The sequence below is a fragment of the Salvelinus sp. IW2-2015 genome, linkage group LG13 (genome assembly GCF_002910315.2).
Source record: "Salvelinus sp. IW2-2015 linkage group LG13, ASM291031v2, whole genome shotgun sequence".
Taxonomy (NCBI): domain Eukaryota; kingdom Metazoa; phylum Chordata; class Actinopteri; order Salmoniformes; family Salmonidae; genus Salvelinus; species Salvelinus sp. IW2-2015.
In genome coordinates, this window is record NC_036853.1 from 9,337,273 (window position 1) to 9,355,004 (window position 17,732).

Consider the following 17,732-nt stretch of genomic DNA (forward strand, 5'->3'; position numbering starts at 1 on the left):
AAAAGGAGGCAGCTAGGAGACGTGGAGGGAAGCCGGAAATCAAGCTCCAAACCGGAATTATGAGGGACGCGTCTTGCACGGAAGCCCGAAAAGCCTGTGAGTAACTCCCAAAATTTCTTGGGGGGGCTAAGGGTTGTGGCCAAGGGCAGTAGGAGACCTGCGCCCCACTTCCAGGCTAACCGTGGAGAGCGGGAGTACGGGCAGACACCGTGTTACGCAGTAGAGCCACGGTGTCTCCTGTACGTGTGCATAGCCCGGTGCGGGTTATTCCACCTCCCCGCACTGGTAGGGCTAGATTGCATTGAGCCAGGTGTCATGAGGCCGGCTCAACGCGTCCTGGTCTCCAGTCGTCTCCTCGGGCCGGCATACATGGCACCTGCCTTACGCATGGTTTCCCCGGTTCGCCTACACAGCCCGGTGCGGGTTATTCCACTCCCCGCACTGGCGGGCGACCGGGAGCATTCAACCAGGTAAGGTTGGGCAGGCTCAATGCTCAAGAGAGCCAGTACGCCTGCACGGTCCGGTATTTCCGGCGCCACCTCCCCGCCCCAGCCTAGTACCTACAGTGCCTACACTACGCACTAGGCTACCAGTGCATTTCCAGAGCCCTGTTCCTCCTCCACGCACTCTCCCTATAGTGCGTGTATCCAGTTCGGGCCTCCAGTTCCGGCCCCACGCACTAAGCCACCTGTGCGTCTCCTAAGTCCTGTAACACACTGTCATTTCTCCCCGTACTAGTCCTGAGGTGCGTGCCCTCAGCCCGGTGCCACCAGTGCCGCGTACCACGCACCAGGTATAGAGTACGCTTTGAGAGTTCAGTGTGCCCTGTCCCTGCTCCCCGCACTAGTATGAAGGTGCGTTGTCCTTAGCCCGGTGCCTCCAGTTCCGGCACCACGCACCAGGTCTACAGTGCCCTTATCCGGCCAGAAGCCATCCGTCTCCCAGCGCCATCTGAGCCATCCGTCTCCCAGCGCGCATCTGAGCCATCCGTCTCCCCAGCGCATCTGAGCCACCGTCTCCCCAGCGCCATCTGAGCCCATCCGTCTCCCAGCGCCGTCTGAGCCGCCCGTCTGCAATGAGCCTGCAAAGCCGCCCGTCTGCCATGAGCCTGCAAAAGCCGCCCGTCTGCCATGAGCCTACAGAGCCGTCCGCCAACAGACGCTAGATCCGCCCGCCAGACAGAGCCGCTAGAGCCGTCCGTCAGACAGGTCTGCCAGAGCCGCCAACCAGACAGGATCCAGACGCCAAGATCTGCCAGAGCCGCCACAGCAGATCTCAGAGCCGCCACCAGACAGGATCTGCCAGAGCCGCCAGCCAGACAGGATCTGCCAGAGCCGCCAGCGAGCCATGAGCAGCCAGAGCCGCCAGCGAGCCATGAGCACCAGAGCCGTAGCGACCATGAGCAGCCAGAGCGTCCAGAGAGCCATGAGCAGCCAGAAGCCGTCAGAGCCATGAGCGTCCAGAGCCGTCAGCCAGCCATGAGCGTCCAGAGCCGTCAGCCTGCCATGAGCGTCCAGAGCCGTCAGCCTGCCATGAGCGTCCAGAGCCGTCAGCCTGCCATGAGCGTCAAGCGTCAGCTGCCAGAGCGTCCAGAGCCGTCAGCCTGCGATGACGTCCAGAGCCGTCAGCCTGCCATGACGTCCAGAGCCGTCAGTCAGCCATGAGCCGTCCTCAGCCAGAAGCGCTAGTATTTCAGAACTGCCCCTCAGTCCAAAGCTGTCTCTCTGTCCGGAGCTGCCCTTCAGTCCGGAGTTGCCCCTCTATCCTGAGCTACCTCTTTTTCATGAGCTACCTCTCTCTCCTAAGCTATCCCTATGTCCTGATCTACCTTGTCCCAGAGCTGTCCTTGATTCTGGTGGTGCCCCTAAATTTAGGTGGGGTTATTTGGAGGGTGGTCATTGTGGGAGGCTAGGGAAGCGGGGATTGTTTTATGGTGGGGTGGGAACCACGCCCGGAGCCTAAGCCACCACCGTGGTCAGATGCCACCCAGACCCTCCCCTGGACTTTTGGTGATGCGTTCGGAGTACGCATCTTGAGGGGGGGGTTATGTCACGTTCCTGACCTGTTTTCTGTTTAGTTTTGTGTGTTAGTTGGTCAGGACGTGAGTTTGGGTGGGCATTCTATGTTATCTGTTTCTATGTTGGTTTAGGGTTGCCTGATGCTCTTAATTAGAGGCAGTGTTTTGCGTTCCTCTGATTAAGAGTCATATTTAGGTAGGCTGTTCACAGTGTTTGTTTGTTGGTGGTTGTCTCCTGTGTCTGTGTCGATTTTTGCACCATACGGACTGTTATACGTTTGTTCATTTCATGTAGTCTTCCTGTTCATTTCGTTCTTCACGTTTATGTAAGTTCGTTGTTCAGGTCTGTCTACTTTCGTTTTGTTATTTTGTATCATTTTCAAGTATAGTTCGTTCGTGTTTGTTCTTTTGTCTTGTTAATAAATTCATCATGTCATTTCAACGCGCTGCACCTTGGTTCAATCCCTGCTCCTCCTCTTCGGATGAAGAGGAGGAGGACCGCCGTTACACAGCCGGTTGTGATACAACCTGGTTTCAAACAAGGACACCTCTTGTACTGAGATGCAAGACCACTGCGCCACTCGGAGACCACTGCCCCACTCGCGGAAGACCACTGCCGCCCACTCGGGAGACCGCTGCCCACTCGGGAGACCACTGCGCCCACTCGGAGACCACTGCGCCACTCGGAGACCACTGCGCACACTCGGGAGACCACTGCGCCCTCGGAGGGAGACCACTGCGCCACTCGGGAGACCACTGCGCCACTCGGGAGACCACTGCGCCACTCGGGAGACCACTGCGCCACTCGAGAGACCACTGCGCCACTCGGGAGACCACTGCGCCACTCGGGAGCCTCCGTGCTTGGAGCTGAATCTTTGCACTTTCAGAATTTTGACCAGTAACTGGGGGGTCTTGGAACTGGCTTTGAATGATTCCTGTGGCCCTGGGGGTTTCACCAGGCAGTTTAGGTCAGACGGCACAAAGCCCATGCCTCTCTAGAGAACTGCCCTGCTGAATTCCAGGCGGGTCAATGTTTCTGGTCTGGCGGTTGTTGTTGCTGCTCCCCGGCAATTGGCGGCCTCCTCGTTGGGGATTAGCGTCAGTCTCACTGCGTTGTATCAGCACATCACTCATGGGTTCATCCCGGTCATCTTGTTTGGGTGGGTGGTAGTGTTTTTTTGCGGGGGTCTGCTCTGGTCCTGCAGGGAGAGGAAGGACGAACCTCAGAGCGGGCAGACACACCTGGAAGCCTGTGTCCCATAGGTCTTTGGGGGTACTCGTTTACCATTGAAGCTGCTTCACTCAACTTTGCCTCACGCCCCACCACTACAGAGTTTAGTTATCTTCTTAACTAGCTGTAAAAAGTGTTTTTAGCCTTAGCCTATTTAGCTAGCTCGAACTAGCTAATCTGCCACTGCCATGATTGGCTTTGCCAAAGTACCCAAACAAAGCCAAAGAAGAAGGAGAGTGATGAGAAGCAGCAGCAGCATCAAACCACCAGTGCTGATGCTGCTGAGCTCCAGCTAGCTCAGCTGCAGAGCCTACCTACCCTTCCACAAGCGCCACTAGGATAATGGTTCCACAGCTAGGGCTGTGGCGGTCATGAAATTTCATTAGCCAGTGATTGTCAAGCAACAGTGCTATAAAAAGACTTGAAAGTACTACTTAAGTCATTTCTTTTGTGGTATCTGTACTTTACTTCACTATTTATATTTTTGACTACTTTTACTTTTACTCCACAACATTCCTAAAGAAAACATTTTACTTTTTACTCCATACATTTTCCCTAACACCCAAAAGCTCTTGTTACATTATTATTTTTGCTTTAGGCAAGTCAGTTATGAACAAATTCTTATTTTCAATGACGTCCTAGGAACTGTGGGTTAACTGCCTTATTCAAGGGCAGAACGACAGATTTTTACCTTTTCAGCTCAGGGATTTGATCTTGCAACCTTTCAGTTACTAGTCCAACACTCTAACGACTAGGCTACCTTCAATTTGATTTGATTTATCTTATTGTTATAGAGTCTTATTGTTATAGAGTCTTATTGTTATAGAGTCTTATTGTTATATTACTTCATTTGCTCACACTGTATATAGATGGTTCTATTGTGTTATTGACTGTACGTTTGTTTATCACATGTGTAACTCTGTGTTGTTTGTGTCGCACTGCTTTGCTTTATCTTGGCCAGGTAGCAGTTGTAAATGAGGACTTGTTCTCAACTGGCCAACCTGGTTAAATAAAGGTGAAATAAAATAAAATAATTGTCATGCATCATCAGGATGCCCAGCCCACATTTTGAATGCTCAGGCAGCTATTCCCCAGGTCGTTGCTGTAAAAAAAATATATAAATACACCAATCAATATACCGCGTTGTCATCCCCTACTGCCTCTGATCTGGCAGACTCACTAAACACAAATACTGTGTTTGCAAATTATGTCTGAGTGTTGGAGTGTGCCCCTGGCTTTCCATGATTACAAGAAAATCTTGCAATCTGGTTTGCTTAATATAAGGAATTTGATGTACTGTACAGCATTTACTTTAACTTTGTACTTTCACTCAAGTATGACAATTTAGTACTTTTTCCACAACTGTACTTAAGTACATTTAAAACCAGATACTTTTAGACTTTTACTCAAGTAGTATTTTACTGGGTGACTTTCACAGATTGAACATATTAGACTGAAAGATACAGCCTAAGGTAATTTTGTCAAACTTGTGACGCTGTCCATCCTCATTAGTTGCTCATTCAACATACAGTGAGGCCTGAAATTGACACCCTTGATAAAGATAAGCAGTAATGACTGTATAAAATGAATAATTCAAATACTGAGCTATTTTATATGCTATTTTACATTATTATATTATTTTATATTAATACCATTTCTCAGAGAAGTAATACAAAAGAAATCTCAAAAAGGTAGCGGTCAAAATAATTGAAACCCTTAAAGATCATTATAAAAAAGTAGTCAAAAGTTTAGTATTTGGTCCTATATTCCTAGGACGCAATGACTACATCAAGCGTGTGACTGTACACACTTGTTGGATGCATTTGCAGTTCATTTTGGTTGTATTTCAGATTATTTTGTGCCCAATAGAAATGAATGGTAAATACTCTATTTTGGTGTCACTTCTATTATAAGTAAGAATAGAATGTTTCTAAATATTTCTGTGGATGACAATGGTATTATTTTGTGGGAAATTCGCAGTACAGTGTAGCCTTCATGAATAAATGTGTTTTACAATGCATGACGTGGTGTGCCCAGTGGGTTGTAGCCTACTCTGTAACTGTTTTTACTGTGTGCATTTTACTATGTCATTTTAATTACACTGTGCAATAATTGCATTTTGTACACACATCCAGATACTCATCTCATTTGTGTGGTGACTTTTTTAGGGATGTGAGAGATTCTCTGAATTTTTATTTGAATGGCTGTGGACAGGTCGGCTGTGGACAGGTCGAGGTTATCGGGACAGTAGCCTATTATGTCCAGTCTTAAATCATTGGATAACGAAAGTAGGCTGTAATGATGAGAGTATAAAACTATTGACTATGAAAGTGTGGTGTTTTCTGTCGATGTATACAGCTCGTGTCATAACGGGAGGTCCAAGGCAGGGAGGATTCATTTGCATACAGGGAGGGACCATGGAATCTGGACAAAATGCAGATGCAGTGTGTAGACGCAACAAATCTTGATCTCATAGTAATCCAATAATCTCGACAACCACATGTAAATACAAGGTGTAACCACTGCTTTTGTTATGCTATTATGCTATGTTATTCGCAGAGTACGACCCTGCCTCACACAGGAAGCGGCGCAGGTCCTAATCCAGGCACTTGTCATCTCCCGTCTGGATTACTGCAACTCGCTGTTGGCTGGGCTCCCTGCCTGTGCCATTAAACCCCTACAACTCATCCAGAACGCCGCAGCCCGTCTGGTGTTCAACCTTCCCAAGTTCTCTCACGTCACCCCGCTCCTCCGCTCTCTCCACTGGCTTCCAGTTGAAGCTCGCATCCGCTAACAAGACCATGGTGCTTGCCTACGGAGCTGTGAGGGGAACGGACCCTCCGTACCTTCAGGCTCTGATCAGGCCCTACACCCAACAAGGGCACTGCGTTCATCCACCTCTGGCTGCTCGCCTCCCTACCTCTGAGGAAGTACAGTTCTCCGCTCAGCCCAGTCAAAACTGTTCGCTGCTCTGGCACCCCAATGGTGGAACAAACTCCCTCACGACGCCAGGTCAGCGGAGTCAATCACCACCTTCCGGAGACACCTGAAACCCCACCTCTTTAAGGAATACCTAGGGTAGGAATAAGTAATCCTTCTAACCCCCCCCCCCCCCTTAAAATAGTTGGATGCACTATTGTAAAGTGGTTGTTCCTGGATATCATAAGGTGAATGCACCAATTTGTAAGTCGCTCTGGATAAGAGCGTCTGCTAAATGACTTAAATGTAAATGTAAAATGTTATGCAACGCAGTCAAATAAGAGCATTCAAATCAAATCAAATTTTATTTGTCACATGGCTGAATACAACAGCTGTAGACCTTACAGTGACATGCTTACTTACAAGCCCTGAACCAATAATGCAGTTTTAAGAAAATACCCAAAAAAGCAAGAGATAAGAATAACAAATGATTAAATAGCAGCAGGAAATAACTATAGCGGCGCTATATGCAGGGGGTACTGGTACAGAGTCAATGTGTGGGGGCACCGGTGTCGAGGTAGATGGGGTAATATGTACATGTAGGTAGAATTATTAAAGTGACTATGCATGGGGGGGGGGGGGGGGGAAATGCAAAAGTCTGGGTAGCCATTTGATTAGCTGTTCGGGAGTCTAATGGCTTGGGGTAGAAGCTATTTAGGAGCCTCTTAGACCTAGACTTGGCACTCCGGTACCGCTTGCTGTGCGGTGGCAGAGAGAACAGTCTATGACTAGGGTGGCTGGAGTCTTCCTCTGACACCGCCTGGTATGGAGGTCCTGGATGGCAGGAAGCTTGGCCCCAGTGATGTACTGGGCCGTACGCACTACCCTCTGTAGTGCCTTGTGGTCGGAGGCAGAGCAATTGCCATACCAGGCAGTGATGCAACCAGTCAGGATGCTCTCAATGGTGCAGCTGTAAAACCTTTTGAGGATATGAGGACCCATGCCAAATCTTTCAGTCTCCTGAGGGGGAATAGGTTTTGTTGTGCCCTCTTCACGACTGTCTTGGTGTGCTTGGACCATGTTAGTTTGTTGGTGATATGGATGCCAAGGAACTTGAAGCTCTCAACCTGCTCCACTACAGCCTCGTCGATGACAATGGGGGCATGATCTGTCCTTCTTTTCCTGTAGTCCACAATCATCTCCTTTATTTTGATCACGTTGAGGGCGAGGTTGTTGTTCTTGCACCACATGGTCAGATCTCTGACCTGCTCCCTATAGGCTGTCTCATCGTTGTTGGTTTGCTGATGACACTGTTGTGTCTGTTGTGTCAAAATGATGGTGTTGGAGTCGTGCCTGGCTTTGCAGTCATGAGTGAACAGGGAGTACAGGAGGGGACTGAGCACACACCCCACACATTCCTCAATGCCATCAGAAGAATTCAGGAACATTTTCCAGCCTGTGATAGCAAAACAGTCCTGTAGTTTAGCATCTGTTTAATCTGACCACTTTTTTATAGACTGAGTCACTGGTGCTTCCTGATTAAATTTTTTATTTGTAAGCAGGAATCAGGAGGATAGAATTATGGTCAGATTTGCCAAATGGAGGGTGAGGGAGAGCTTTGTACACGTCTCTGTGTGTAGAGTAAAGGTGGTCTAGAATTTCTTTCCTTCTGGTTGTACATTTAACATGCTGATAGAAATGAGGTAAATCTGATTTAAGTTCCCCTGCATTAAAGTCACCGGCCACTAGGAGCGCCACCTCTGGATGAGTATTTTCCTGTTTGCTTATGGCGGTATACAGCATTGAGTGTGGTTTTAGTGCCAGCATCGGTCTGTGGTGGTATGTAGACAGCTACGAAAAATACAGATGAAAACTATCTAGGTAGATAGTGTGGTCTACAGCTTATCATGAGATACTGTACCTCAGGCGAGCAAAACCTTAGATATCGTGCATCAGCTGTTATTTACATAAATGCATAGGCCCCCGCCCCATGTCTTACCAGAGTCTGCTGTTCTGTCCTGCCGATAGAGTGTATAACACGCCAGCTGTATGTTCTTAATGTCGTCGTTCAGCCACTACTCGGTGAAACATAAGATATTACAGAGTAGCTCACACTGTGGGAGAGGTCTGCACCTGGGAGTACACCTTGGAATATCATAGTGTATCATCATTACAGGTTCAGGCAGTACAGCTAGGTACAGGTAACTGCCAAAATAAAGGAAACACCAACATGTCTTAATAGACACGTTGAGCCATCACGAGCCAGAACAGCTTCAATGCACCTTGGCATAGATTCTACAAGTGTCTGAAACTCTATTGGAGGGATGCGACACCATTCTTCCAAAATAAATTCCATCATTTGGTGTTTTTTCTGTTGATGGTGGAAAACGCTGTCTCATGTGCCACTCCAGAATCTCCTAGAAGTGTTCAATTGGGTTGAGATCTGGTCACTGAGACAGCCATGGCATATGGTTTACATTGTTTTCATGCTCATCAAACTATTCAGTGACCACATGCCTGTGGACAGGGACATTTTCATCCTATGGGGGCATAGCCATGGTAGCCAAAATAATAGCAAAAAGAATGGCCTGCCCAGCATTTTCATACATGACCCTAAGCATGATGGGATGTTAATTGCTTAAATAACTCAGGAACCACAACTGTGTGGAAGCACCTGCTTTCACTATACTTTGTGTCCGTCATTTACTCATGTGTGTCCATTATTTCTGCAGTAACCTGTATATCTTATCCTCATTACAGGGTTAGGGAGTACAGCTAGGTATATCGTATCCTCATTACAGGGTTATGGAGTACAGCTAGGTATATTGTACACTCAAGTACAGGGTTAGCTCCAAGGTCAGGCATCACCCAGTCAACAACATCTCTATTGTCAAGTAGTGAGGTGGCTGAGAACACCGTATCGTGTCATAGGGATGCTTATGGTCAGCAGGGACTAGAGAGTGTGTCTGGATTCAAGCGGGAAACTGTGTGTGTGGGAGAGGTCTGGGGCTCTGGGGGTCTCCCACCTACAGGGTTTCCCCAGCATCAAGTCCGCGGGAGAGGGTCAGAGATTAGGGGTCAGGTTTGTCTAGGGCCCAGGATCCACCCCAGTGTCTGTGCTCTGCTCTGGGGTGGGCTTCGCTCGTTCTCGCTGGGCCTCTGGAAATGGCAGAAGAGGGAGTTGTGTTCTCAGTCTGAAATGAGCTCTTCCTGAGTGGCAGTGGGTTTATTATTGTATGGAAAGAGGAGAGGGTTGATGCCTATAGGTAGCCAGGGAGGGCGGTATGCGGCTGAGAGGCCTGGAATGCATTACATGTACGTTCTCCAGTCGAAAATAAGTTACAAAAATACATCACCTCATATTTGACACCACACTCCACAAAGCAAGTCCTGCAGGCTCTAGTTTTATCTTATCCTGATTATTGTTCACTCATATGGTTAAGTGCTGCGAAGAAGCACCTAGTTAATCTGTAGCTGGCCCAGAACAGAGCGGCATGTTTTGACTGACAGCATCACTTCTTGTTCTTATAAGAAATATTAATTCCAAATTGATTGCATAGTCAACTTACATACACTGAGTATACAAAACATGCTCTTTCCATGACATAGACTGACCAGGTGAATCCAGGTGAAAGCTACTGTATGATCCTTTATTGATGTCACTTGTTACATCCACTTCAATCAGTGTATATGAAGGGGAGGAGACAGGTTAAAGGAGGATGTTAAAGCCTTGAGACAAATGAGACATGGGTTGTGTATGTGTGCCATTCAGATGGTGAATGGGCAAGAAAAAATATTTAAGTACCTTTGAATGGGGTATGGTAGTAGGTGCCAGGCACATCGGTTTGTGTCAAGAAACGGAACGCTGCTGGATTTATCAAGAATGGTCCACCACCCAAAGGACATCCAGCCAACTTGACACAACAGTGAGAAGCATTGGAGTCAACATGGTCCAACATCCTTGTAAAACACTTTTGACACCTTGTAGAGTCCATGCCCGACAAATTTAGGCTGTTCTCAGGGCAAAGGGGGGAGGGGTGCAACTCAATATTAGGAAGTTGTTCTTAATGTTTGGTATACTCAGTGTACAGCACTGACACACACACTTACCCCACCAGAAATGCCACCAGGGATCTTTTCACAGTCCCAAGATCCAGAACAAATTCTAAGAAATATACAGTTTTATACAGAGCCAAGATTGCATGGAACTCCCTTCCATCTCATTTAGCGCAAGTGAACAGCAAACCTGGTTTAAAAAAACAAGTAAAGTAACACCTCTCCCCCATGTGACCTACTATTTGTGTGTATGTACTGACATGTACAGTTGAAGTCAGAGGTTTACATACACTTAGGTTGGAGTCATTAAAACTCGTTTTTCAACCACTACACACATTTCTTGTTAACAAACTACAGTTTTGGCAAGTCGGTTAGGACATCTACTTTGTGCATGACACAAGTAATTTTTCCAACAATTGTTTACAGACAGATTATTTCACTTATAATTCACTGTATCACAATTCCAGTGGGTCAGAAGTTAACATACACTAAGTTGACTGTGCCTTTAAACAGCTTGGAAAATTCCAGAAAATGATGTTATGGCTTTAGAAGCTTCTGATAGGCTAATAGACATCATTTGTGTCAATTGGAGGTGTACCTGTGGATGTAATTTCAAGGCCTACTTCAATCAGTGGTCTTTGCTTGACATCATGGGAAAATCAAAAGAAATAGTCCAAGACGTGAACATTTAAATTGTAGACCTCCACAATCTGGTTCATCCTTGGGAGCAATTTCCAAATTGCCTGAAGGTACACTTAGATTGTACAACAATTAGTATGTGCAAGTATAAACACCTGGGCCACGCAGCGGTTCCATACCATATCAGGAGGAGACGCCGTTCTGTCTTAGGAGATAATGTATTTGGTGTTAAAGTGCTAAATCAATCCGCAGAACACAGTAAAGACTTGTGAAAGATGCTGGAGGACCAGGTACAAAAGTTTTATAACCATCAGTAAAAGAGTTCTATATCGACAAAGCCTGAAAGGCGCTCAGCAAGGAGAAGCCCTGCTCCAAAACCGCCATAAAGCAGACTACAGTTTGCACTGACATGGGGACAAAGACTCCGACTTTTCGGAGTAAATGTCTTCTGGTCTGATGAAACAAAAATAGACTGTTTTGGCCTTTAATGAACTATCATATTTGTTTGCAGGAAAAAGGGGGAGGCTTGCAAGCCGAGAACACCATCCAGTCACCGTGAGGCAGGGGGTGGCAGCATCATGTTTGGGGGGTCGTTGCTGCAGGAGGACTGTGCATTTCAATAAAATAGATGGCATCATGAGGGAGGAAAATTATGTGGAATATATATTGGGGTTTTAGGCTGTTAGGCTGGGGTGTCTGGTGAGCATGTACAGACTTCGAGATATTAGCTGATGTACGAAGGGCTATATAAAATAAAATTTGATTGATTGATTGATTTGATTGAAGCTAACATTCAAGACATTAAAGTCCCAAAGAAGAAAAGTGAAGCTGGGTCGCAAATGGGTCTTCCAAATGGATAATGATAATGGATGGATAATGGTAATGATATAGATGGATAATGACCTCAGCAATACTTCCCAAAGTTGTGGAGAAAATGGTCTTAAGGGACAATAAATGTAAGGTATGGGGAGTGGCATCACAAGCCCTAACCTTCAATCCTATGAACATTTCTGGGCCGAACTGAAAAAGTTGGTGTGCGAGCAGAGGGCTACAAACCTGAATCAGTTACAACAGCTTGTCAGAGAGGATGGGGCCAAAATTGCCACGCAACTTATTGTGGGAAGCTTGTGGAAAGGCTTATGCGAATGTTTGACCAAGTTAAATACAATTTAAAGGCCAATGCTACCAATATAATTTGAGTGTATGTAATCTTCTGAACGCACTGGGAATGTGATGAAATAAATAAAAAAAAAATAAATTATTTCTCTCTTCTATTATTCCTGACAATTTACATTCTTAAATAAAAGTGGTGATCCTAACTGACTCTAGACAGAGATTTTTACTTGGATTAACAATTTGGAATTGTGAAAACTGAGTTTAAATGTATTTGCTAAAGTGTATGTAAACTTTGACTTCAACTGTATGTGTACTGTGGACACACACACAACACACAACACAACAACACACACACACACATGCACACACACACACACCACAAGCACACAACACACACAACACACACACCACACACACCACACACACACAGCCACACACACCAGCATCACACCACCACACCACCCGTACACACACATGTTAATGTTTAGAATGGTATGTAAATTGTAGTCTTGTGTTGTAATGTCTTTCGTTAATGTGTAGACTGCCAGTAAGACTAGCCTGTCACAATTGTGGTTGTTTAATGGGGAATCCCCAGTAAGACTAGCTTGTCCACCAGTTGGTGGTTGGTAATGGGGATCCCCAGTAAGACTAGCTGTCACCATTGGTGTTGGTTAATGGGGATCCTAATCAAATCTGAATCAAAATTTGACTCCCCATGTGGTCCGGCAGCTACACCAGTCTTATGGATCACACGCTAACAGGCACAGTGACTCTCAATGCACCATTTGGATCTGCTCTACTCTGTGGCGGTGTTTATAGTGTACACTTCTGTTGCTTCAAAGGTTACAGGGATTGAGAGCCAAGCTAAATCTATTTCAGTCCTCGCTGCTTCACAACTTCTCCTGCTGAAATATGGAGGGAGCTACAACTGAGTGATGTTTTATATCAACACTTAAATATCGATGTAGAAGAAATGAAAAGAAAACAGTGAAGAAGTATGCAGACCAGAGTGTATTCAAACGGAAACTATGACTGGCATCAGAAATGGCATCAGAGCTTTTGCAAACCATGTATCATACTATTAATCACATGATGTAACTTAAAGTCACATTGAGTTGGGATAGTAGAACTTTCCTATCTCTCTTTATGTATACTGAACAAAAATATAAATGCAACATGCAACAATTTCAACCATTTTACTGAGTTACAGTTCATTTAAGGAAATCAGTCATTTGAAATAAATTCATTAGGGCCTAATCTTTGGATTTCACATGACTGGGCATGGGAGCAGCCATGGGTGGGCCTGGGAGGGCATAGGCTGACCCACTTGGTAGCCAGGCCGACCCACTGCGGAGCCAGGATAAACCAATCAGATTTCATTTTTCCCCACAAAAGGGCTTTATTACAGACCAAAATACTCCTCAGTTTCCTCAGCTGTCCGGGTGGTTGGTCTCAGACGATCCCGCAGGTGAAAAAGCCGGATGTGGAGGTCCTGGTTACACGTTGTCTGGGCTGTGAGGCCATTTGGACGTACTGCCAAATTCTCTAAAACGACGTTGGAGGCGGCTTATGGTAGAGAAATTAACATTCCATTTTCTGGCAACAGCTCTAGTGGACAATCCTGCAGTCAGCATGCTAATTGCACGCTCGTTAAAACTTGGCATTGTGTTGTGTGACAAATCTGCACATTTTAGAGTCACCTTCTAGTGTCCCCAGCACAAGTTGCACCTGTCTAATGATCATACTGTTTAATTAGCTTCTTGATATGCCACACCTGTCAGATGGATGGATTATCTTGGCAAAGGAGAAATGCTCACTAACAGGGATGTAATCAAATTTGTGCACAAAATTGAAGAGAAATAAGCTTTTTGTGCGTATGGAACATGTCTGGGATCTTTTTTTTAGCTCATCTTTTATTTTAGTGTAATTAGAATGACAGTAATGGGTCCAAATCCTCTCTGCGACTGGGCCTGTGGTGGATATCAGACCTGGGTTCAAAATATATTTTATATATTTTAAATAGTTTGAGTGTTTAATTGAGGCTGTCTGGAGTGTCCTGACGGCAGGGTTTGCATTTTGGGCCTATTCCATTGGTTCCATTGAGCCAGGCTAGCTCAATCAAGCACAGCTACATATTTATATTTATATTTATATATTACAGCTATATTTGAAAGTGAACCAATCCTATTTGAACCCAGGTCTGTGAGTCAGCATAGTCTGCAGTGATGCTGATGCTCCCCAGGCCAGTTTTGTGTGTCAGTGATCCAGAGAGGAAGACTGAAGGAGAGGGTTCACTGTCAGATATATACAGCCACATAGGAAGATGAAAGACGAGGAGGAGGAGGAGGAAGTGGAGGAAGAGGAGGAAAAAGGAGGGAAAAGGAGGAAGACGGAGGGAGGGAGGGAGAAGGAGAAGGGAGTAGGAGGCAGGGAGAAGGAGAAGGGAGTAGGAGGCAGGGAGAAGGAGAAGGGAGTAGGAGGCAGGGAGAAGGAGAAGGGAGTAGGAGGCAGGGAGAAGGAGGACAATAATGACTAGGAGGAGGGGGCCTTTATAAATCAGATGCATCTTCACTTTTGGGGTCAAGCACCTTCTGCCTGCAAACCTTACCAGACCCCCATTTCCTCCACCAGCCATTCAGCACTTTTTCCACCTGCAGCCCCCCTCTTTTTGCCCTTGATGCCCTGGACCTGGCCTGCTGTAGCCTCTGATCTGGTGTGGCTTGTGCCCACTTGAGCTGGAGTCTTTAATGTGGGCCATTGGCTCGCGTGAGCCGTAGCCGCCTGCTGTCTTTGATCACTGGCTGCCTTGACTTTCTTAATGTAATTGATGGAGGGAAGKCTCCTGTGGTAGCTTAGCACAACACCCTCCACCCCCTCTTACTCACTCACAGCCAGCCCCCCAGCCAGCCTCTCAGCCCCACAGGCCCCCAGCCATCCAGCCCCCCGCCCCCCCCCCCCCCCCCCCCATAGTTCCTCTTTAACTCTCACGCTTGGGTATGGGCAACTCAGTAAGATCAGTGCCATGAACAGGGTACGGGGTAAGATCAGTGCTATGAACTTCCTTATGGACACAGCTAGCAACTACACCCCTTTGGCCTGTATGAGGTTCAGTTCAGTCTACTGTATTAGCCCACATCACCCTCCATGTCTGTCTTTTCGCACCAGCCTTGCTGCCTGGACAGGCCAACAAATGTGCGTGGCGATGAAATGTGGACCGTTCCACTATATTAACAGGCAGCTACTGGGGAAATAATTAAACTGCAGGCGGAATGGTATGTGTGGTGTGTGTGTTGTGTGTGTGTGCTGTTGTGTGGTGTGTGTTGCTGTGTGGTGTTGTGTGTGTGTGTGTGTGTGTGTGTGTGTGTGTGGTGTGTGTGTGTGTGTGTGTGTGTGTGTGGTGTGTGCGCGTGCAGGTACATATGTATCTGCATTTGTGTCTGTGCGTATGTGTATGTGTCAGCATGCCTGTGGTTCCCCCCTCTGTATTTTTCCCACTGCCTACCAGACAAGCTGTGTGTATATGTGGGGGACATTAAAACATACATGTGCATTGACAAGTGAGACTTTCGTGTGCTGTGATGTTGTCTTAACGACTTAAACAAGCCAGTTGAGTTATGGAGGGAGGGGACACATGTAGGGCTTACTAAGCTGGGTGCCCGCCTGTCCGCCTGACTGCCTGCCTGACAACTACCAGCTGCCAATGGACAGGGGGAAAACACACAGGAGCCTATAGAAATAGGACACACACACTCACACACACACACACATGCACACACATGCACACACATGCACACACTGAGAGAGCAAACCTGCATTATGACCTGCTAGACTTTCTAGTCACCATCCCTGTTGGTCACCATCCCTGTTGGTCATCATCCCTGTTGGTCACCATCCCTGTTGGTCACCATCCCTGTTGGTCACCATCCCTGTTGGTCACCCCTACCATTAGCTCTGTTGAATGGCTGTGAGACACAGGGCTGGGGTCAATTCGAATTGAACAACAAATAATTCAGGAAGTAAACTTAAAGAACGTTTCAACACTTGAAAAAACAGCAACTATTTTCAATTACTTGTCAAAAAACTAAGATGTAGAAGCTATTTATTTCAAACGTTTTTAAATGCTTAATTAGAAGTACTTCCTGAATTGACTATCTTCAATTTTGAATTGAGCCCGGCCCTGCTGAGACAACATAGGAGATAGCTATCTATGCAGAGGTACATAGACAGTGAGGAAGTACATAGGGCTTGTAGGCTATACTCAGTAGGTGGGAGGAGAGAGGCTTCGCGTGCAAAGCTTCCATTCATCACTGTCAATAGCCTTGGGTTTTCTGGCCATAGAAGACTGCTTTAGTTCTTCCTGTGAAAATGCTTTTAGGATGAACTGCTGGCTGGCTCCTGTAAAAGGGATCTATCCACTCTGCCACTTAGCCAAAGCCCTATAAAGTGGGCCAGTGCATGTCAGAGTAGCGTTAATTACAGCAGTGCAACTGGGGTGTGACCTGTGTTAGTGTTAACCCAGCTCTAATGGACTCTGTCACCACCTCCTGAGATTATCTCAGTTGATTTACTTATGATTGATAATAATGACAACAAAACCACACTCTTGGATGGGTACTGTAATTACCAAACAGTCACTTCTCCTTAAAACTCCCTCGCTGAATCTCTCTAGTAACGAGGATTTGATGTGGTAACGAGCCTTCAAACAAACAAAGAGTTTGTGAGTGTTTGAGAGAGAGTGTTTTGTGTTTTGGTGTGCAGCTGCAATAGCACGCAGCACTCGTCCAATGCTCTCTCAGGTTATATAAACACATAAACATGGTCTACGGGCCAAACAGGAAGGGGGTCAGGCTCTGGAACTCTGGCCTACTTCTGAACCAGGCTTTGCCATTTGTCCTTACCTCTATCAAGGGCATCGGTCCACCAAGTTTATAGGTTCCCTAGATCTGGCCTGATAATGGTGTGTGTGTGTGTGTGTGTGTGTGTGTGTGTGTGTGTGTGTGTGTGTGTGTGTGTGTGCAACACCCACACACACCACACACACACACACACACACACCACACACACACACACACACACACACACACACACACACACACCACACACACACACACACACAACACACACACACACACACCACACAACACAACACACAACATTATCAGGCCAGATCTAGGGAACCATCAATTTGGTGGACCGATTGCCCTTGATAGAGGTAAGGACAAATGGCAAAGCCTGGTTCAGAGTAGGCCAGAGTTCCAGAGCCTGACCCCCTTCCTGTTTGCCCGATAGACCATGTTTATGTGTTTTATATAACCTGAGAGAGCATTGGACGGTGCTGCGTGCTATTGCAGCTGCAACACCCAAAACACAAAACACTCTCTCTCAAACACTCACAAACTCTTTGTTTGTTTGAAAGGCTCGTTAACCACATCAAATCCTCGTTACTAGAGAGATTCAGCGAGGGAGTTTTAAGGAGAAGTGGACTGTTTGGTAATTACAGTACCCATCCAAGAGTGTGGTTTTGTTGTCATTATTATCAATCATAAGTAAATCAACTGAGATAATCTCAGGACGGTGGTGACAGAGTCCATTAGAGCTGGGTTAAACACTAACAAACAGGTCACACCCCCAGTTGACGCTGGCTGGTAATTAACGCTACTCTGACATGCACTGGCCCACTTTATAGGGCTTTGGCTAAGTGGCAGAGTGGAAGATCCCTTTACAGGAGCCAGCCAGCAGTTCATCCTAAAACAT